Below are 22,934 nucleotides of genomic sequence, written 5' to 3' on the forward strand. Positions count from 1 at the left end.
AATAGGTACACTGCTCAGCGGCAGTCCCGTCTCGACTAGAACGTGCCTTATTGTTAAGGGGATTCAGATAGAGACGGTGCCAAAGTACTGCTCAAGAGATCTATGTACGGCTAGGGTAGGCTACAAGGGTACCGAAGGTGAGCGAAAAGTCATTATGATTGCTGCAGTATACTTTCCTCACGAGAAAGCGTCCCTACTAAAAATAATCGCGCGAGTAATCGCGCAAGGACTCGCGTGACTTTATCGAATTGTCAGTGACGCGATTACTCGCGAGATTTAAACATTTTCAAATTTTTTTTTTAGTTAATTATATTTTTATATAAGTGCATCATAAATAAATTATATTCTAGTTGTAACAAAAAAAGTAACTTTATTTGTTTTACAAATTTTTTAATTTACATTTTAGTTTAATCTATTTGGGGGTTTCAAAACAAAGATTTTTTTATGAAAATGATTATTAACGTCTTAAAGACTAACGACATTTTTTTTGTAAACATTTTCTTGATTCACATTACATTTAAATAGAACGTTTAACCTTTTATGGTCGACTAGCGTTTCTTCGACTAGTTTAATCTTTAATCTTTGAAAAATAATAACAAATATGATTTGAATTATTATTATAAAATAAATAATATTACTATCCCTGGTAAAAGTAGTTTAATGAATCCGATTTAATCAGTTGTATTTTTTAATTAAAAAATATACTTGTTGAAACACTGAATCGAATCGGCTTCAATAAGCTATTTTTAGCAGGGTGGACATGCATACATAAGATTTTAAGAAGTTTCTTTTGTTAAGAACATATTAAAAGAACCATCGACTTCTAATATAAAAACTAAATAAATAAAGAAATATTAAGGGCGATCTGAATTAATTAATCTTTGACGTTATATCTCAAAAGTCTTTGAGCGTTGACAACTTGTTTCTCAAATTTGTTCTTCTCTGCGGTAAGTAAATCTCTTATTTTATGTCTTAATACGTATGTGGCTTTTAACAGATATGAAACTTTTTCTTCGGTAGGATAGTTTTGTCTCCTGAGGAAATCATTATACAGACCTACAAAGATCATTATTTTTGTATATAATTTTAATATATAAATGAGTTAAATTAAATAATTATTACCAGTCATACTTATTAGTAGTCGAAATAGATCTTTCTCAATCAATTTCACTGGCGACCTGTTAGGTATATTTTTGATCCCCCTGGTTAAGTCTAAAGCACGATTACACAGGATCCCCAGTAAATTTACAAGTACACCTTCTCCTAGGTACACCTATAAACATAAAATACATTATTAAAATTCGTCAAACTGATAAATAACTGTTAAAATATAAACATTTACCTCATTTCCATAACGTATATCATATCGATTGCGTCCTTCTTTGTAACCACGTTCTTCTTTTTTATCATAATAATCCACGCAGTATTAAACATATTCTGTCATCTTGTAATATTTTATACGTCTTGGCCCTAATATTAACATATAATTTAAATTAGTAATAAACAAAATGTATAATTATAATAGACATAAAATGCAAATATAAAATGAAAAATATATTAACATACTTGATCCGTTTTGAAGTTGTGGATGCTGTTCATGTGGTTCGTTTGGAGGCTGTTCGTCATTTTCAAGTAGAGGCTGTTCGTCATTTTCAAGTGGAGCCTCTTCCTCATTTTCAAATAAGGGCTGTTCTTCATTTTCAAATAAGTGCTGTTGTTGATTTGCTACATTTTGGGCTTGAGTAGTCTGGTGCTGATATCGCGGGCTGTGTTGAAGTGACTGACGCATAAATGGTGTGCGTTCAGGTGACTGATGTAAAGGTGATGGTATGCGTTCAAGTGACTGATGCAGAGGTGATGTTGCACCTTCAGATGACTGATGCAGAGGTGATTTGTTTCCTGATGTGGGTGATGAGTTTGGAGATGATGATCGTGTTCGTGTAGGTGATTTGCTTGGAGATGGTGACAGAACAGCTGATTGAACTTGATTATGTAACACGTTTGTACGGTATGACTTCTGTTGTTTTGCATCTGATTCTGATGATGATTGTGATAAAACTTACTTTGGTCGAGATACTCTGGATCTAAATCGAAATTTCCTGGATGACTTTGGAGTATTGGATTCTGATGATTGTACGAGTTTTCGTTTACGAGAAGCAAGTAGTGATGGTGATTTTAAGGGTGATGATTGAACTGTTGACTTCTGATTACATGCGTATTCCACTTTTTGCAAACATACTACTGCTTCTTTTACTGCTGAAGAAGTACCAGCTTTAACGACATCATTTTCTCCAATATCAACAAATTGGGGCACTTCAAAATAGCTCTGGCTCTTTCATTATTAATTTGTTTACTCTTTGATAATTATTTTTGCTATACAAATAAACAAAAATTAAAAAATTAAAGCTTTGTATCAAATGTTGTTTAATTATAGTTCTTTAGTAATAAATAACAAAGTGATAGTAAATTTTATTTCTAAAAAAAAATAATTTATACCACTCAAAATCAAAAATCTTAGCATTATAATAATATGTGTATAACATTATTTTGTGTAAAACGTTAATGTTGAGTATTCGTGTGTATTATATATCAACAGGGCGCGTACACACTATTTTGAAAATTTGAGGGTAAATAGGGGAGACTTTTCTTGAAAAAAGGGGAGAAATAGGGGAGATTTTGGTTACGTAAATAACTAAAATTCCGTACAGTAATTAGCATACTAAAAACATAGCATTTAATTTATAAAATGTTGGCAACTATAAGTTTTGTATCCATCCTCACCATTCTGTATCTTAGTATTATAATTATGATTTCTTCTCTAAAAAATTATGCAATCCTTAAAGAAATTGACTAATATACAGGGTGGGCCATTTTAATCAAACCAGTCTAATAACTCCTAAATTAAGCCATGAACAGAAAAATTGTTCAGATGAAAGTTGTCCAGGATCATGGGGGACATCTTTTTGTGCAATTAGTTTTGACCTTGAACTCTAATTTCAAGGTCATTTGAAGGTCAAATTTTTTTTTAAATAGGAACCCCTATTTTTGATAGCAGATTCGGAAAGAACAGAAAATTTTACGTCCGAAACGGTATTTCAAAACTTTTTTCATGACCTTCACAAGGTCATTTCAAGGTCAAATGTTAAGAAATACTGTAATTGCTATTTAATTGCATTTTCTGATAGAATAATCGTAGTTAATGTACTTTTATGATGAATATTCAAACCCAATGTGACAATGACCATGAAAATATTTACCTTGAAAACAAAATAATTCCCTAATTTCAGCGCTACCCAGGAACAACGACGTGGACGTATTAGGATTATGTTCCCTTTGGGGTGCTTTTTTAACGTGAGTCCCCTTGCCTCTCACTGGGGTGCTTGTTTACTGTGAGTCCCCTTGCCTCTCACTAGGATGCTTGTTTAACATTCGTTAACAAATTTTTAGTGGTCAAAAGTAAATTTTGAAGTAAACATGATAATTTTAAATATCTGAGTTCTTAATGGGAGTGGGAAATGAAACGTTAAAAATCAATGTTGTCAATTCATTCACGGTCGAAGCAGAGTCAAGTAAAAGTTTAACGTTTCAAAAGCGTAAAAAATGGTTAAACAATAAAGGTAGGATGTTAAAAATACATTATTTAAGATAAAATATTAAACAGCATTTTGCTTTTGTAATATTAAAAAAAATTTTTAATAATTGTATTTGACAAAGTGCATCACTTCCAGTTTAGATGTTTTTTTTTTAAGTTGAATTTCTTTAATCTAATATGAATTGTAACGATTGTTCTCACGCTGTCTTCAATTTAAATCACAATGTCTTAACGTAAGAAAATAAGAAGTTACAAATTTGATTTAAAAATCATACAGTTTGAAAATTCCTCCTTTTTTTGTTGTCACTTTCTTATTTTGGTTTAGTTTCAATTTTAATAAAGAGCGAATGTAAATAAAATAGTTTTTCTTATTATAAACAAAATTTTCAACATGGGCGATTATCAATCCAATGAAATTGTTGATATGATAATGATCTTAGGCGAAACCCAAAACAATGCCAGAGCCGCGGTGCGACTCTACGCTGAACGCTTTCCTCTAAGAAGGCGTCCTACTCACGACACATTACTCAGATTACTTCGAAGAGCTCGTAATGGACATCTTCATCATCAACGCAGACACCACGAATACAACGAAAATGATCCTAATGTTATAGCCGCCTTAGCAGCTGTTCATCTCAATCCACAAATTAGTAGTCGACAAATTGAAACAGAAATCGGTATACCACGAAGAACAGCATTGAGAATTCTCAATAATCTCCACTATCACGATTACCACATAAGATTAGTTCATGAGCTGAGGCCAGGCCATTTTCTAATGCGTATTAACTTTTGCCAGTGGGCTTTAGGAGTTTTACAAAATGATCCAGATTTTTTCAGATTTGTTATGTTTTCTGACGAGGCTATATTTCGCAGTGATGGTCAATTAAATAGGCACAATAGTCACTACTGGTCACCTGTAAATCCCCACTGGTACAGGGCTATTGACCATCAAAACCGATGGAGTTTAATGGTGTGGTGTGGGATCATTAATGGTTACCTGATTGGGCCATATTTTTCGGTCAAAATGTTAACCAGAATGGCTATTTGGCATTGCTCAGAGATCGACTGCTAGACCTTTTAGAGGATGTTGACTTTCGGACGTTTCGGACGTAAAATTTCCTGTTCTTTCCGAATCTGCTATCAAAAATAGGGGTTCCTATTTAAAAAAAATTTGACCTTCAAATGACCTTGATATTTCAAGGTCAAAACTAATTGCACATAAAGATGTCCCCCTTGATCCTGGACAACTTTCATCTGAACAATTTTTCTGTTCATGGCTTAATTTAGGAGTTATTAGACTGGTTTGATTAAAATGGCTCACCCTGTATGTTTATAGCTTTATGATTCTCTCACATCTAATCTGAATGTTCTAAGACTAATCCAAATCATCTTGTGCAAAAAAAAGAGTTTGAAGTTATAAGTGAGATTGATTCTTCTTGGAGTAAGTAATGATTTTTATCAGTGTGCTGATTTTGAACATTTGACATTTTTTAAACGGATTTCACCACATTCATTAGCGTATATTGATAAAAATACAGAAAAATTTTTGTAAGCTATAAACATTAGACAATTTCTTAAGGTCCTTCGTTTTCTTATTTTTTTTAACGCACCGTACTGAGAGCGAATGGCGCCCCCATGCTGCGTACATCATGTTGATATAAAATTTACTGGGCTCTTTCTGAGTGTAGGCTTCTTCAATGGCTGCTTTTTTGACATGTATCCGGCTATGCGTATTGATAATTTTCGGAAATCCTTTTACTTCCTTTTCCCTCTTTAGCTGCTACTTCAGATTTATCTGCCTCTGTAAATAATTAGTAAACGTAGTACAGTTTATTTTTTGTAATATTTTATAAAATTTATTTTATATTTTTATTTGTATTACCTTCGTCGTGATGTACTTCTTCCTTTTTTCTTTTCAGCTTTTCATTTTGTTCTCTTAATACATTTGCTGTTTCGATTGCTTTTAATCGATGCCTTCTTTCGTCTAATAACACCGGCACACAAAATAAAAAAAGTTGTCTGCGCGAGAAATCAGACCTATCTATCTTTATGTTTTTCGGGTCGCTGAATTCGAATAGAACGTCAGTTAGGCCCCATCACGTCAGGGTCAAGGTCAGTTGGAGGTCAAATTAAGAAGAAAAGGTTTAAAAAAATTAAAATGCCATATATTTATGTTTTTTTGGTCGCTGAATCCAAATCCGGAATCAGTTTGGCCCCATCTCGTCAGGTTCAAGGTCAGTTCAAGGTCAAACTGAGAAGAAATGATTAAAAGAAATAAAAATGCCATACATTTATGTTTTTTCGGTCGCTGAATCCGAATCCGGGGTCAATTTTACCCGATCACGTCAGGTTCAAGGTCAGATCGAGGTCAAATTGGGAAGTAACGGTTAAAAAAATTAAAATGCCATATATTTATGTTTATTTGGTCGCTGAATCCAAATCCGGAATCAGTTTGGTCCCATCAGGTCAGGGTCAAGGTCAGTTCAAGGTCAAAGAGAAGAAACAGTTTAAATCGATTAAAATGTCATATCAAAACTTTCCGAAAATGGAAAAAGATACCGAAAAATTGTAAAAAATCTTATTTAATCACATAATATCTTCCTTGTGTACAGAGAAAAGTTGCTTTCGATTATATTTTTTTCTTATTTTGCTTTTTTTCACTAGCTTAGTAACTCTCGATGTCTTTCTTTACTCCTTTTTTCTCTTGTAACGAACTCTTTTTACTTCAAATGACCTATGCAATGGGTTTCTTGTTCTCTTTTTGTTATTTGTTTTAATGTCTCTCTTCAGTGTCCAGCAAAAATCTGCCATTATGTTGACATTCCATCTTCCTTGGTATCGTTCTCCATTACACTTATATCTTGATGAAATCGTTCTCCCTGTTCTTCACTGACATCTCCTAGATTAAGAGGGAAGTAATCAAGATGGGAATCTAAGAAATGCATTTTATAACTCATCAAGCAACCCAAATTTTTGAAATTCTCCAACATTTGTTCAACTAGTTCCTGATAGTTCTCACTCTTTTTATTTCCTAAAAAGTTCTCACGAACAGTTTTAAAACTTTGCCATGCAGCTTTTTCTGTGTCGTTTATTTTTGTGATAAATGTTTCGTCTTCAAATAGAGTACGAATTTGAGGACCATCAAAAATACCTTCTTTTAATTTAGCTTCACTTATTGCGGGAAACTTTTCTCCCAAATACTGGAAACAATCGCCATCTTTATCCAGAGCTTTGACGAACTGCTTCATGAGGCCAAGTTTGATATGAAGTGGTGGTAGCAGATAGTTTGATGGGTCAATCAATGGCGTACGTATAATGTTCCTCGATCCTGGTTCAAAATGTGTTCTAGTTACCCATACTTTCTTAACGTAGTGATTTACCCTGTCTCTACTATGCCATAAACACAAGAAGCAGGGATTTTTAGTAAAACCTGATTGTTGTCCTAAGATCATGGTTGCAATTTTAAGATCACCACAAATTTTCCATTGATGTTCCAAGTACTTTATTTTTTCCAATACAATTTCTAAATTTTCATAAGTCTCTTTCAGCTTAGTCGAGTGAGCTATGGGAATGGATGCAAACCTGTTTCCGTTATGAAGCAGAACAGCTTTCAGACTTCGTTTTGACGAATCAATAAAAAGTCTCCATTCCTCGTCTTTATACGTATTCGGTTTTATTGCATCAACTAAACCTTTAACATCTATACAATATACCAACGAATTCTCTTCATCGTTCGTAAAAAAATTCCTAAATTCTTTTTCTCTATCTCGATAAAAAGAGGCCGTTGTTCCTTTTGCTAACAGATTTTTCGTTTTAAGAACTGACGCTAGATATTCTCCTCCATCTTTAGGTAATCCTAAATTCGAATAAGATCACTTAACTCTTCTTGGTTAAAGGTTTCTGGAGCTTTTCTTGTACTAGCTGGCAGGTATTCTTCGTTTGAGGATTCTTCGTCAGATTCTTCTTCAACCTCAGAACCTTCTTCGTCAGATTCTTCTTCAACCTCAGAACCTTCTTCGTCAGATTCTTCTTCAACCTCAGAACCTTCTTCGTCAGATTCTTCTTCAACCTCAGAACCTTCTTCGTCAGATTCTTCTTCAACCTCAGAACCTTCTTCGTCACAGGACTCATCAACTTGCATTTCTTCTACTTTGCCTGAGCGGTCCACATCCATGGGTTCGATACTAACAGTTTTATCCCTGACTTCTATTCTCACAGGTTTCACTACTGAAGAAACGTCTGCGTATACAATTTTAGATTTAGTAGCCGTGTTAAAACCTTTGGTATTAGTCATACAAAAATAGCAGTCATTTTGACACGTTGGAGAAGACCATATCATTGGTTTTGTAAATTTCAAGTTTCTTTCTGTTTTATCTCTTTCCCAGCGTGTTACCATCGTATAACATCTACTGCAAACTTTTTGTGGCACCCAGTTTGCACCATTGCAGCACCCCGAACTGACCTTGAACCTGACGTGATCGGGTAAAACTGCCCCCAGATTCAGATTCAGCGACCAAAAAAACATAAATGTATGGCATTTTTATTTCTTTTAACCATTTCTTCTCAGTTTGACCTTGAACTGACCTTGAACCTGACGAGATGGGATCAAACTGATTCCGGATTTGGATTCAGCGACCAAAAAAACATAAATATATGGCATTTTAATTTTTTTAAACCTTTTCTTCTTAATTTGACCTCCAACTGACCTTGACCCTGACGTGATGGGGCCTAACTGACCTTATATTCGAATTCAGCGACCCGAAAAACATAAAGATAGATAGTCTGATTTCTCGCGCAAACAACTTTTTTTATTTTGTGTGCCGGTGTAATCTTCGTTTCAATTGTGCTACTTGATTATTTTCACTGACCAGCTGCAAATATAATTTGATAGAACAATATGATTAATATTATTATGTAATATTAATAAAAATTAAATTAACAATGTATTGATACAAAATCTATACGTAAAGTCATCACATAGTATATGTAGTCATCAATCTACACAGGTTACATGCACTACACTCTTGAGAGCCTCTATACCATTTTTCAAGTCTACCCGATCAACCATTTTTAAAATATTCCAATATTTCAACATTTTGAAGTTAGAAATTGTAATATTTCAAAAGTGGTTGATCAGGCAGATTTGAAAATTGGTATAAAGGCCCCCAAGAGTGCAGTGCATGTAACCTGTGTAGTTTGATTACTTTACAGAGAGCAGAAGGTGTATTTTGTTCCCAAAATGCTGTTTTGACGCGAGGGCTTTAAAGCTAAGTACACCTTCTGCTCTTCATAAAGTAATCAAACTACACAGGTTTCATGCACTACAGTCTTGAGAACCTCTATAAAAATTTTCAAGTCTGCATAATCAAACAGTTTTGAAATATTCCATTTTCAATCTTCAAAATGTTGTAATAATGAAACATTTCAAAAGTGGTTGATTGAGCAGACTTGAAAATTGGTATAGGCTCTCAAGAGTGTAGTGCATGTAACCTGTGTAGTTCGATTACTTTACAGAGGGCAGAAGGTGATAGTTGCTCTCAAAATGCTGTTTGACGCGAGGGCTTTAAACCTAAGTACACCTTCTGCTCCCCGTAAAGTAATTAAACGCGTAACAGGTTTTTTGCACTACACTCTTGAGAGTCTCTATACCAACTTTCAAGTCCGCACAATCACCCAGTTTCCTGTTCTTGTACAATATCGTTATCAAAAGGTGGTTCATGTAACGTATGTTGGTACTGACTTATGATCGTGGACATTGCATCTTTCTCTGTTATCTTTTTTTTTTTGACTTTTGCTGCCTAGAAATATAACATAAGAAAAAAATAGGTACACGTATGTTAATATAAAAATGTATTATAGTTTTTACCTTTCTAGACTTCTTCTCTCTGTCTTGTTCACTCATGTCTTTCTCATTGATGACCATATCCGAGTCATTAAGCTTAGGTGCACGAGGTCTAACTTCTTCTATAAACTTAGTCAGCTCATCCTTCGTTTCTGACAATAAAATACTTCATTAAAAATTTTGAAAGAAAACTTCTATGCATAGAATTATTATAGGTTAGTGAGTAGTATATTATTAAGCAAACGAACTATTCAACATAACAATAAATTGAATAAATATATGTTTTACTAACCTCCTACAGTTAATACTTGGCAAATTTGACTTTTTTTGTTTAACAAACATTTAAAAGGTTTGCTGCGAAATTTCTTGCTTTGATGTCCAAGTTGTTCGAATTCAGAGCCTTCTATTTGCTCACTTCTCACGAATTCATACGATTGTGTCGACTTAATAAATACGTAAACGTACATTGCACAATTTTGTTTGTCACGTACTCATTTCTTTGGCATAGAGCATAATACCTATAGTATATAGTGGTTCGCAATGTTCGCATATGCGAACTAGTGCAGCGCACTCTGTAGACATGTAAGAGAAACAGTGACCGTCCCGACTCGACTACCAGTGTGAGAACCCGGTGCGTTCGTTTGGCAAAAATGGTAGCGTGATTAGCGCGCACAATTCAAATTGACTATATTTCGTTGAGTGAGCTGAAGTTGTGTGAAAGAGAGGAATTAATCTTAGCTGGATTTTGTTCGGTAATGGAAACGAGTTGAATTGATGGTAAGCAGGACTTAGAATAATGTACTAGGTCTTGCGTTTATTCGACTGTAGGTTACAAAAAATGTGATGTGAATCGGAACGCGTCTCGGAATAGTCTGCTTGATGTTCTCTCGTTCTAGCGCATCTCTCCTCGGTTTCTCCCTTTTCGATGGTGTTTTGAGGCCCTTGGGGGAGGGTGCGCGTGGGTGGCTGGAGTGGTGGAAAGGTCCGTCGCAAAGCCGACGGCGAACGCGCGCGTTGACCTGGCACTGCTGTGCTGCTGCCCCCTCCGCAGCCTCCTGAGAGACGAGTGATAATCCTGCATTCTACGGTTCTCTAATTCTTTCCGAGTTTTCAAGTTTCGGCGTTTTTATATTGTGCGTTCGAATTTCGCGCGTCGCGCCTACTGTGAGATTCGCGAGTTATCCGCGGTTTCAATGGTGGCGTCCTACTCGGTATGTTACACCAGTAACCAGTAGACTATGCCTCTATGCCCATCATACTCATACATCGATACGTGTGTTTGGGTGCATGTGTGTGCGCGCGTATGTATATAGTGTGCTTCTGGCTTCTGCTGTGCTTCTATAATATAACCTACAAATAACACATTTTAGCATCAGTCTCAGAGCCGTTTATTTCCATCGAGTTATATAGCACAGAATACATATTATTATTTATATATTTTTCAATATTATACGATGTCTGAAAGAAAGGGTAAAGGATACAAAACTTGGATGGATCCTAATTCGAAAACATCCATCCCAAGATCAAGTAAATATGGTCAGAAAAAAAGAAAATTCGAAATGTTCAGTGATGTAAGTAAATTTAATTTTATAATTATTATATACTAAATAAATTGGTTTTAAATGTTAAAAAAATGTTCTGAAAGTATTGCAAAATTTACAATATGTAATTACTTGGAGTTTCATTACATATTTTTTGACAACTTATTTATAACTTTTAAATTACACAAACCTTTTATATTATTTTTACAGATGTTGTTAGATAAGGCAAGTGACAGTGACAACGATAGTCATAGTTATTGTGATGATAATAAAGATGTATTTCTTGAAGGACGTGAAATTCAACAAATTGAACAAATTGAAGCAATGGACGAGGTACAAAGTCATTTAAGCAAGCCTGTATCCAGTATGGAAATGGTATATGATACCAATAACGAAGAAGATTGGATTAACGCTTTTTTGCCTAGTGAACAAAACTCAGACAGTGAAGAAGATGAAGAAGAGATAAGATTTAATGAATATCAAAAAGCTACAGGAAAAATGCATAAAAATATCATATATCTTAATGAAAGAGTCCGTAAGAAAACAAATACGAGCAATGGGGAAATAATGTTAATGTGCATGCTGTTAGGAGTTCGACATTCACTTACTTGGGGAGCATTATTGGATATAATGACTATGATCAATAAGCTATTTGATAAATTCTACATATGAGTAAATATAAAATGTTAAATTTTTTTCCTGAAAGAAAATATTGGTTTACGTATCATATTTATTGTTCAAAGTGTAAACATTACTATAGCAATCGTTCAGAATTACCTAAACAAATAACATGTGTTTCATGTCAGTTCATAGTTAATGATGCAAAACTAATGCCATCTTTTTTAACACTAAATATTAAATCTCAATTGAAAGAATTATTAGAAAATCCTCTTTTGCAACCTCACTTAAAGTACAGAACTAATCGAAAGAAGAAACCCAACGATAATATTGAAGATATTTTGGATGGAGATTTATACAAGCGACTGTCACAACCTGATAATATTTTGTTCAACAGTAATAATTTTTCATATATTTTTAATACCGATGGGTGCCAAGCTAGTGATTCTAGCAATGTCAGTGTGTGGCCAGTTTTTTTAAAGATAAATGAACTACCGTCAAGCATACGCGATGATAACATTATTTTGGCAGGACTATGGATGAATGAACAGAAGCCCACGATAAACATATTTTTACCACCTTTAATAAACCAGCTTAACGACTTATCATCTGAAAGAGTCAATTGGAGAATAAACAATCAAATAATAAATTCAAAATTCGTTGCTCTTGCATGCTGCGTGGATTCGGTATGCAGGTGCAGTATGTTAAATATGAAACAATTTAATGGACATTATGGCTGTACATTTTGCTACCACCCAACTGAGAACATTAATGGGTTGAGAAAATACCCAGTGAATTACACATACCAGCGTCTTCGAACTCGTAAAAATATAACCCAAAACATGCTTTCTACACGTAAACAAGATGAAGTGACTGGTGAAATAACAATAACGGAAGTCAGTGGAGTTAAAGATGTCTCAGCGCTTATAAATTTGAAATACTTTGATTTAGCTGATAGAATGACTCCAGATAGTATATGCATTGTGTCTACCTTGGTGTTATCAATCAGTATACTGAAATAATCTTAAGTTCTTACAAGAAACCGTACTATGTTGGATCTCCAGTTAATTTAAGTGTTATAAATAAACGACTTCTTTCTATAAAGACACCAAAATGTATTACAAGAACACCACGATCTTTATCTGTTCGTAGATCGTGAAAAGCACCTGAGTGGCATAGCTGGCTGCTTTATTATTGTATAGTATGCTTAGACGGAATTCTTCCTACGGCATATTTAATAAATTTGTCTAAATTAGTTTGTGGTATTGAAATCTTACTACGGGATACGATCAGCCAAGAAGATTTTTTGCTAATGATTTATTAATTAAATTCGTCATAGAATTTGAAAATTTGTATGGAAATGAGCATATGACATACAACGTACATTTGTTATTGCACATTGCAAGAAGTGCAAAAAATCTGGGACCTTTGTATTTGCACGATGCATTTTGTTTTGAAAATCAAAATCATTTATTATTACAAAAGAAAAAAAGTCCAACAGATATAGCGGTTTAAATCGCAAATCGTTATTTTTTTTACAGATCAATACCTCTGTTTTCAACATATTTTCCAGTTGGGTCCAGAGTTTTAGAATTCTATCAAAATTTTGAACCTGTAGTTAAAAGCTGCATAAAGGTAGATAAAGCAGTACTGATAGGGGTAGGTAAAGACTACATTTTCAATGAAAACGAATTTAACTAGCGAGTATACAAAAATTGTACAGCGGCTACTCGTGCTACAGTGTCGACACATTCTAGACGTAAGTGAGACTCGGAAAAAAAAAACTGACCGCAACGGTAGGAACTATTAGACAGCGTCGAATAATAGGCGCAGTTTAACTTTGTAGCGGCAGGCATCAGCCTTCAAATTCGAAACGGTCAACGACCGAGCGGCCAGCGACAGCGAGTGTATACATTGTTTACATCGCGCGCCGCGAACCGAGAGCTCGAATGCTTACAGTGTCGCCCGTTAGGCAGAAAATTTTTGGCTGAGTGCGAGTGAGACGGATGAACTATAGACAGTATAGGAATTCAAACTATTGTATGGATTTTTGAGAATTCTTTTTGCACTCTGATGCAATTTTTATACTTGACTACTGTTTAAGCCGTAATCTCGCAGTGCAACAAATTGTTGTGTTATTAGGAATGTTAAGGCATAAATCGCGATAATAATTTAGAGAAATTTCGCGAGATTTTGAGCCTGGTTTTGTGAAAAAAAATAGCTGCGTAGTTGAGTACAGAAACGTACGAATAAAAATACATATACAATCAACACAGCCGCTCCGGCGTATAATGGCTTTTTCGAATCGCGTAGAAAATTTTTTTTTGCATGATAGAGGGAGTTAGTAACATTTAAATTCACAAATAATTTATTAAAGTGGAATTGTTTTTTTACAAATTAGTAAGTTTTTTTTCTCTTTCTCAGATTTTAAAACTTGTAGCACAAAACGTGCGTGATTACTTGCTCTGTCAGGCAATTTATCGCGGTTCAAAAACAAATCATTGTTACCGTTATAAAAATTTAATGGAGTGATTAAAATTAAATCACACGTATTAATCGAAAAAGCAAACGTGTGTTCCAGTGTCGACAACTAGGTATTAAATTCACTTCGAGAGTAACTTGGATTGTTGAATCCTGAGTTTTTTTGGTTGCGCTGAATTTGACTCGGCTCTGCTTCTATTAAATGTCAGAATACTCAACGAGCACAATGTCTTTAACTGGCTCGTACATAGACTTAAGCAGATCGCATGTAGCGATACAAGACCACGTAAGATCGATGGACGCGAATACGTTAGGTCAAGCGTTAGATTTCTTAGGTTTGCAGGATAGGGGGCTGATGAAGACAGAATGCGTCGATTGTTTAGGTGCCTAGCAGGTGACTACGCGCCAGAAGACTTCCGTCCGTCGCTAACCCTGTTAAATTCGGAGGAGTTATTTAGGTCGCGGGCGACACGACGCGCGTCGTACATAACAAACTACATCCCTCAAGAAGTCAGCGGCATATTTAAAGAAGAAGAGCGGAACGCGAATCAAATAAGCCTAAGAATTTTGCACCAAAGAAATGCAATCAGCAATCCTGATGCTGAAAGCCAGGAGCAACAGGCGTATCAGCCTACGGATTGCAGCAATCCAAGCGGCGTCGAAAACGAATTCAGCTGGTTGGAACCAGTAACAATAGGGTTCGGTCAACCGCTACATAGAGAACAGGTTCGACAACCGTTAGCAACAATTTTCGGTGGTAATCCGTGCGATAATACTAGCACGGTAGGAAATGACGTTGTTGAGGAAAGCCTCGAAAGTCCAGTTCAAATAAGAATAGACGTGAATCCCCCAGAATTAGCAGATGAACAAGAGAGAACATCGAACGTCGATTCCCTAATGTATTTAGCCAGCGACGGCTGCACATACAACTTACCGAGGAGAGTCGTCGACGACCTATTAAAGAAAGACGACGAAATCGCACAGTATAAGAAAATACAAGATGAGGCTTGCGAATATATAAAGAAATTACGTATAGCTAACAGCGCTCAGAGAGAGCCCCCAGCGTGTAGTACCCGTTTAAGAACATCAGAATTTACACGGTCGAAAGAAGATGCGCCACCATCAGTAGGGACCAAGAGTAAACACGTAGATTTTAATGAGACGTACACGACCAGGTATTTCGAACCAACGAACAAGAATCTCTCAACTTCAGAATTAGAAGATAGCAACATATACCAGCAACCTCAGCGAAGGCTAAGTCAACAGTCGACACCACACAACCATACGCCTGGCCAACTACGGCCGATTCAGCCTCCGTATACGTCACAACAGTCGAGTTACGAGAGGAATATCTTTTCACAGAACAGAATGGCACAACAGGCACAAGTACTGACATGTCACCAAAGCCAGTGTTGCCAGACGTGCGATCAGCATAGAAAAAACCAACCACAAAATAGTGGTGATTCCCAGCAAAGGAGTGGGAATGCTTGGAGAGAGAGGGACCAGCCAATACGTCCGAATCGCCTGGTTTCAGAACGAGGTCCAAGCAACCTATAGACTAATACGTCTGGATATTATGACTCTAACCTCCAAAATACGTTGAGAGAAAATTCCGCCGATATTAACGACAAAATACGGAAATGGAATGTAAAATTCGGAGGCACGTCAATAGAAGATGTAGAAGAGTTTATCAGATTAGTGGAAGGTTGCAGGAAACTAGCTCGTCCAAGGATTTCAGAAGAAGAATTGTTAGATGCGTTATCACACACCACCTCTTTACTATCAGGAAGAGCATTGAAATGGGCTAGGGTTGAACGTCCGAAATGGCACACGTGGAAAGATTTCTGCGAGGAAGCCAGAGCAACGTACGGCATGACAGACGAAGAGCGCTCACAACTAATTGTGGAGGCGAGTTCACGTACGCAAGGACCACACGAAGACGTAAACGATTACTACGTTAGCATGGTCATGATATTCAACCGTATGCCGGATGCCCTACCAGTTCGACAACAGCTGGATATTTTATATCAAAATATGAATCCAGAGTTAAAATTGATTTTCGGTCGAATGGAATTCGAAACTCTAAACGAATTCAAGAGTAAAGCTGTGAGTGCCGAGAAACGGACGAGAGCAAAATCACGTTACAAGCCACCCCCTACTCCGGAGAAATCTATGCTACCAGGAGCGGCTTATAATCCACAGGAGAAGGCAAAGAATAAAAATCAGCCGGCGATAGCAGCTATCTGTCCAACGGATGCAAAGGAGCCACCTCTCTGGTTCCAATAGATCTACCCAGGGTAAGAAGAAAACCTTTGGGGAAAATCAGCAGACGAAGTCCACAGTGCCGACAGATGTGAAAAATAAGTCCGACTCCAAGGAGGCCAATAAACCGTCTGGAAATTCGAGTGACTCAGCAAACAAGGAAAAAAGAGAACTAGCTTGCTGGACTTGTAAGTCACCGGGCTTTACGAAGAAGACGTGTCCCAATTGTGCGGGAAAAGCCAAAGGGGAACAGTAAGCGAGATCCGTACTGACCCCGAGGTTAATTCAGGGATCTCGGCATCACAGTCGACTGAACAACTAAATCCGACTGCAATAGCACACTGCGCAGCGACCAGTAGTAACGCTGTTTTATCCGACCAGTGCTGGTGGCTACAGGCGCAGGTAGGTGAATTCAGGGTCAGGGCCCTTTACGACTCAGGAGCCACTCAAACTTGCATCGGGGCTACGTCCGTACAACTAGTCAGTACATGTAACGCAGAAATAAAACCATGTGACGGAATAGTCGCCTGCATGGCGGACGGTAAAACCTCAATGGTGACTTTAACAGTCGACTTGCCCTTCACGATCGGTGGACAAACCAGGGCGCTTACTACGCTAGTAGTACCTGACTTACGTGAAGGATGCAATTTAGGCGCGGTCTTCGTTCACCATTCGACGCTAGTTCCTCAAAGATTTTGCAACGATAGTCGAACCTTTAAATCGACTGCTTAAGAAAGGAACAAGCTACGTTTGGGGGGAGGACCAAGAACGCGCGTTCGAGCAAACTAAAATGCTGATAGCATCCGCTCCGGCTCTCCACCGACCAGACTTTAATAAAACCTTCTGTCTACAATGCGACGCTTCTGGCACAGGCCTTGGTGCTGTTTTAACGCAGGTGATAGAAGGGGAAGAACGTGTGTTATCGTTCGCGAGTCGCACTATGACTCCGGCGGAACGGAATTACTCAGCGAGCGAGCGCGAATGCTTAGCGGTTCTCTGGGCGATACAAAAATTCCATCCGTACGTTGAAGGTCACCATTTTCTGGTGATCACCGATCATAGCAGTCTCAAGTGGCTAAGTAATTTACGAAATCCAACTGGACGTTTAGCCAGATGGGCACTTGAATTGCAGGAATATGATTACACGATCGAACATCGCAAAGGCTCAATGAATGTGGTTCCAGATGCGCTGTCGAGACTTTACGAAGGAGACGACGCAGAAGAGACACGTCCGATTATTGCGAGTATTACACCAGAGAACGAAACAACTGACAAATGGTACACCGAATTAAAGAAGGAAGTAACTGATAACCCGCTAGAATTTCCTGGCTGGAAGTTATTAGGTGGAAAATTATATACCTACCGGCCTGACGCATTCGTCGATGATGTTTTCGAAGATGAGAATGCTTGGAAATTAGTATTTCCGAAAGAGAAAAGAACTCAAGTTTTGAATGAGTGTCATGACGAAGCGACGTCAGGTCATTTCGGCCGCAAGAAAACGCAAGAAAGAGTCGCCCTGTCATACTATTGGCCATCGATGAAAAAAGATGTGACAAATTACGTCCGAAGCTGCTTGATCTGTCAACAATGCAAAGTTGAACAATGAAAACCAGCTGGTCAGATGGGCAGCCGCAACTTCTCGCGTCCATGGGAAACAGGTGCTGGTGACGTAATGGGTCCGCTACCAAAGTCTACTCACGGATATGAATATTTACTGGTGTTTCAAGACATGTTTACCAGGTGGGTAGAATGCATACCTATACGAAAGGCCAACGCTCAAACCATCATTAAAAACTTGAATGAACGGGTTTTTCTACGGTTCGGAACGCCAAAAGTCTTCTTTTCCGACAACGGAACAGAGTTCCGAAATAAGGCTATGGATAAATTCCTAGAGGAACGGGGAGTACACCATACGTACGCACCACCTTATCACCCTCAGCCTAACACCGTAGAACGTGCGAACCGCACGATTAAAACGCTGATCCGCGAATATATCGAGGGTCATCGGGACGAACATATAGCAGAGTTCGCATTCAGTATGAACACGGCTACACAAGACTCACTCCAGACTTCTCCGGCGATGTTAAATTTTGGTAGACAGCCGAGCCACCCCAAATCTCTGCTTCGACAAGAGGAGATTGAAGCTATAGCGAACGAAGATCAGATCGATATATCTGAATGGAAGGCTAGGATGGAGAAGCTGAGAGAACTCCAAGAAGCGGCTAACGATAACGCTCAAGAAGCGCAAGCGCGCCAGGCCAAATATTTCAATAGCCGACACCGAAACGTGGAGTACTCAGTAGGCGACGAAGTCTGGAAAAAGAATAGAGTACTGTCATCAGCAGCGGAGGGAGTCTCAGCTAAATTAGCTCCACCGTTTATCGGTCCCTTCAAAATCAGCCGTATACTGAGCCCAGGTATTTACGAACTAGTTGACCGAAATGGAACGGTTGATGGACCGACTGCTGTCGAATATTTGAAAAAGTATCACAATAGAGAAGAAAACGACGGTGAGCCTATCGCAGCAGCAGACGGCTGTGAAGTTACTGATCAAGAAGACGACATCAAGACTACGTCCGCTAACAATGAAGAAACTGAAGAAGCGAAAGAATCTAACGCAAGTAGCGAGCGACCGAAAAAGCGAGGTAGGTCGAGGAAAACGCGGTTACTTGTAAAACGCAAAACACTACCGGCGAAGATTGTAAACCCGACAAACACCGTAAGCGTCGAGGTAGACAAAGCGAAACGCGGAAGACCGAAAGGTTCGAAAAATAAACCGCGTGACGTTCCGAATAGTTTGTCTCCTAGGAAAACGCGAGCGCAAAAGGCGGCGGGTACGGTTGACAATTAAAAGCATGCGACTAGAGAGCTTCATTCTTCTGTATACCGTCCCATTCTCCACTCATAATTCCCTTCTTCCCACATAGACGGCTGAACGCAAGATGGACGACATCAGGGAGCTAGCAGAGGAGATTGTCCAACAAATCGTCGAAGAGTCGATGAGTCACACGGTCGACGATACACCAGCAGTACAGGCCAACGTCCCATCCGGATTACAGATGGAAAGCGAACTGCTCAACCGGTCGACTCTTCGACGATTTCTACCAAAATTTAACATCGCCGGAGAAGTCTGGAGTGAGTCTTGTGTAGCCGTGTTCATACTGAATGCGAACTCTGCTATATGTTCGTCCCGATGACCCTCGATATATTCGCGGATCAGCGTTTTAATCGTGCGGTTCGCACGTTCTACGGTGTTAGGCTGAGGGTGATAAGGTGGTGCGTACGTATGGTGTACTCCCCGTTCCTCTAGGAATTTATCCATAGCCTTATTTCGGAACTCTGTTCCGTTGTCGGAAAAGAAGACTTTTGGCGTTCCGAACCGTAGAAAAACCCGTTCATTCAAGTTTTTAATGATGGTTTGAGCGTTGGCCTTTCGTATAGGTATGCATTCTACCCACCTGGTAAACATGTCTTGAAACACCAGTAAATATTCATATCCGTGAGTAGACTTTGGTAGCGGACCCATTACGTCACCAGCACCTGTTTCCCATGGACGCGAGAAGTTGCGGCTGCCCATCTGACCAGCTGGTTTTCATTGTTCAACTTTGCATTGTTGACAGATCAAGCAGCTTCGGACGTAATTTGTCACATCTTTTTTCATCGATGGCCAATAGTATGACAGGGCGACTCTTTCTTGCGTTTTCTTGCGGCCGAAATGACCTGACGTCGCTTCGTCATGACACTCATTCAAAACTTGAGTTCTTTTCTCTTTCGGAAATACTAATTTCCAAGCATTCTCATCTTCGAAAACATCATCGACGAATGCGTCAGGCCGGTAGGTATATAATTTTCCACCTAATAACTTCCAGCCAGGAAATTCTAGCGGGTTATCAGTTACTTCCTTCTTTAATTCGGTGTACCATTTGTCAGTTGTTTCGTTCTCTGGTGTAATACTCGCAATAATCGGACGTGTCTCTTCTGCGTCGTCTCCTTCGTAAAGTCTCGACAGCGCATCTGGAACCACATTCATTGAGCCTTTGCGATGTTCGATCGTGTAATCATATTCCTGCAATTCAAGTGCCCATCTGGCTAAACGTCCAGTTGGATTTCGTAAATTACTTAGCCACTTGAGACTGCTATGATCGGTGATCACCAGAAAATGGTGACCTTCAACGTACGGATGGAATTTTTGTATCGCCCAGAGAACCGCTAAGCATTCGCGCTCGCTCGCTGAGTAATTCCGTTCCGCCGGAGTCATAGTGCGACTCGCGAACGATAACACACGTTCTTCCCCTTCTATCACCTGCGTTAAAACAGCACCAAGGCCTGTGCCAGAAGCGTCGCATTGTAGACAGAAGGTTTTATTAAAGTCTGGTCGGTGGAGAGCCGGAGCGGATGCTATCAGCATTTTAGTTTGCTCGAACGCGCGTTCTTGGTCCTCCCCCCAAACGTAGCTTGTTCCTTTCTTAAGCAGTCGATTTAAAGGTTCGACTATCGTTGCAAAATCTTTGAGGAACTAGCGTCGAATGGTGAACGAAGACCGCGCCTAAATTGCATCCTTCACGTAAGTCAGGTACTACTAGCGTAGTAAGCGCCCTGGTTTGTCCACCGATCGTGAAGGGCAAGTCGACTGTTAAAGTCACCATTGAGGTTTTACCGTCCGCCATGCAGGCGACTATTCCGTCACATGGTTTTATTTCTGCGTTACATGTACTGACTAGTTGTACGGACGTAGCCCCGATGCAAGTTTGAGTGGCTCCTGAGTCGTAAAGGGCCCTGACCCTGAATTCACCTACCTGCGCCTGTAGCCACCAGCACTGGTCGGATAAAACAGCGTTACTACTGGTCGCTGCGCAGTGTGCTATTGCAGTCGGATTTAGTTGTTCAGTCGACTGTGATGCCGAGATCCCTGAATTAACCTCGGGGTCAGTACGGATCTCGCTTACTGTTCCCCTTTGGCTTTTCCCGCACAATTGGGACACGTCTTCTTCGTAAAGCCCGGTGACTTACAAGTCCAGCAAGCTAGTTCTCTTTTTTCCTTGTTTGCTGAGTCACTCGAATTTCCAGACGGTTTATTGGCCTCCTTGGAGTCGGACTTATTTTTCACATCTGTCGGCACTGTGGACTTCGTCTGCTGATTTTCCCCAAAGGTTTTCTTCTTACCCTGGGTAGATCTATTGGAACCAGAGAGGTGGCTCCTTTGCATCCGTTGGACAGATAGCTGCTATCGCCGGCTGATTTTTATTCTTTGCCTTCTCCTGTGGATTATAAGCCGCTCCTGGTAGCATAGATTTCTCCGGAGTAGGGGGTGGCTTGTAACGTGATTTTGCTCTCGTCCGTTTCTCGGCACTCACAGCTTTACTCTTGAATTCGTTTAGAGTTTCGAATTCCATTCGACCGAAAATCAATTTTAACTCTGGATTCATATTTTGATATAAAATATCCAGCTGTTGTCGAACTGGTAGGGCATCCGGCATACGGTTGAATATCATGACCATGCTAACGTAGTAATCGTTTACGTCTTCGTGTGGTCCTTGCGTACGTGAACTCGCCTCCACAATTAGTTGTGAGCGCTCTTCGTCTGTCATGCCGTACGTTGCTCTGGCTTCCTCGCAGAAATCTTTCCACGTGTGCCATTTCGGACGTTCAACCCTAGCCCATTTCAATGCTCTTCCTGATAGTAAAGAGGTGGTGTGTGATAACGCATCTAACAATTCTTCTTCTGAAATCCTTGGACGAGCTAGTTTCCTGCAACCTTCCACTAATCTGATAAACTCTTCTACATCTTCTATTGACGTGCCTCCGAATTTTACATTCCATTTCCGTATTTTGTCGTTAATATCGGCGGAATTTTCTCTCAACGTATTTTGGAGGTTAGAGTCATAATATCCAGACGTATTAGTCTATAGGTTGCTTGGACCTCGTTCTGAAACCAGGCGATTCGGACGTATTGGCTGGTCCCTCTCTCTCCAAGCATTCCCACTCCTTTGCTGGGAATCACCACTATTTTGTGGTTGGTTTTTTCTATGCTGATCGCACGTCTGGCAACACTGGCTTTGGTGACATGTCAGTACTTGTGCCTGTTGTGCCATTCTGTTCTGTGAAAAGATATTCCTCTCGTAACTCGACTGTTGTGACGTATACGGAGGCTGAATCGGCCGTAGTTGGCCAGGCGTATGGTTGTGTGGTGTCGACTGTTGACTTAGCCTTCGCTGAGGTTGCTGGTATATGTTGCTATCTTCTAATTCTGAAGTTGAGAGATTCTTGTTCGTTGGTTCGAAATACCTGGTCGTGTACGTCTCATTAAAATCTACGTGTTTACTCTTGGTCCCTACTGATGGTGGCGCATCTTCTTTCGACCGTGTAAATTCTGATGTTCTTAAACGGGTACTACACGCTGGGGGCTCTCTCTGAGCGCTGTTAGCTATACGTAATTTCTTTATATATTCGCAAGCCTCATCTTGTATTTTCTTATACTGTGCGATTTCGTCGTCTTTCTTTAATAGGTCGTCGACGACTCTCCTCGGTAAGTTGTATGTGCAGCCGTCGCTGGCTAAATACATTAGGGAATCGACGTTCGATGTTCTCTCTTGTTCAT

The 22,934-nt window shown here is 39.0% G+C and overlaps 1 protein-coding gene and 2 long non-coding RNA genes across 5 annotated transcripts in view; 1 reads left to right on the forward strand and 2 right to left on the reverse strand.

Annotated features, from left to right (window-relative positions):
* LOC107981611 overlaps positions 1-22,934 on the forward strand; it is a 325,738-nt gene that overhangs the window by 43,645 nt on the left and 259,159 nt on the right. The window lies entirely within an intron of this gene.
* The window catches only part of LOC116418337, a 265,518-nt gene that overhangs the window by 2,870 nt on the left and 239,714 nt on the right, over positions 1-22,934 (reverse strand). The window lies entirely within an intron of this gene.
* Positions 830-5,598, reverse strand: LOC116418338. Its single transcript, XR_004228357.1, has 6 exons — positions 5,475-5,598; positions 5,203-5,393; positions 1,567-2,373; positions 1,343-1,470; positions 1,132-1,273; positions 830-1,056 (listed from the first exon to the last, which is right to left on the reverse strand). It is a non-coding gene; the product is annotated as an uncharacterized LOC116418338 (long non-coding RNA).

This window comes from Nasonia vitripennis, unplaced genomic scaffold, assembly GCF_009193385.2.
Source record: "Nasonia vitripennis strain AsymCx unplaced genomic scaffold, Nvit_psr_1.1 unplaced0244, whole genome shotgun sequence".
Lineage (NCBI taxonomy): Eukaryota > Metazoa > Arthropoda > Insecta > Hymenoptera > Pteromalidae > Nasonia > Nasonia vitripennis.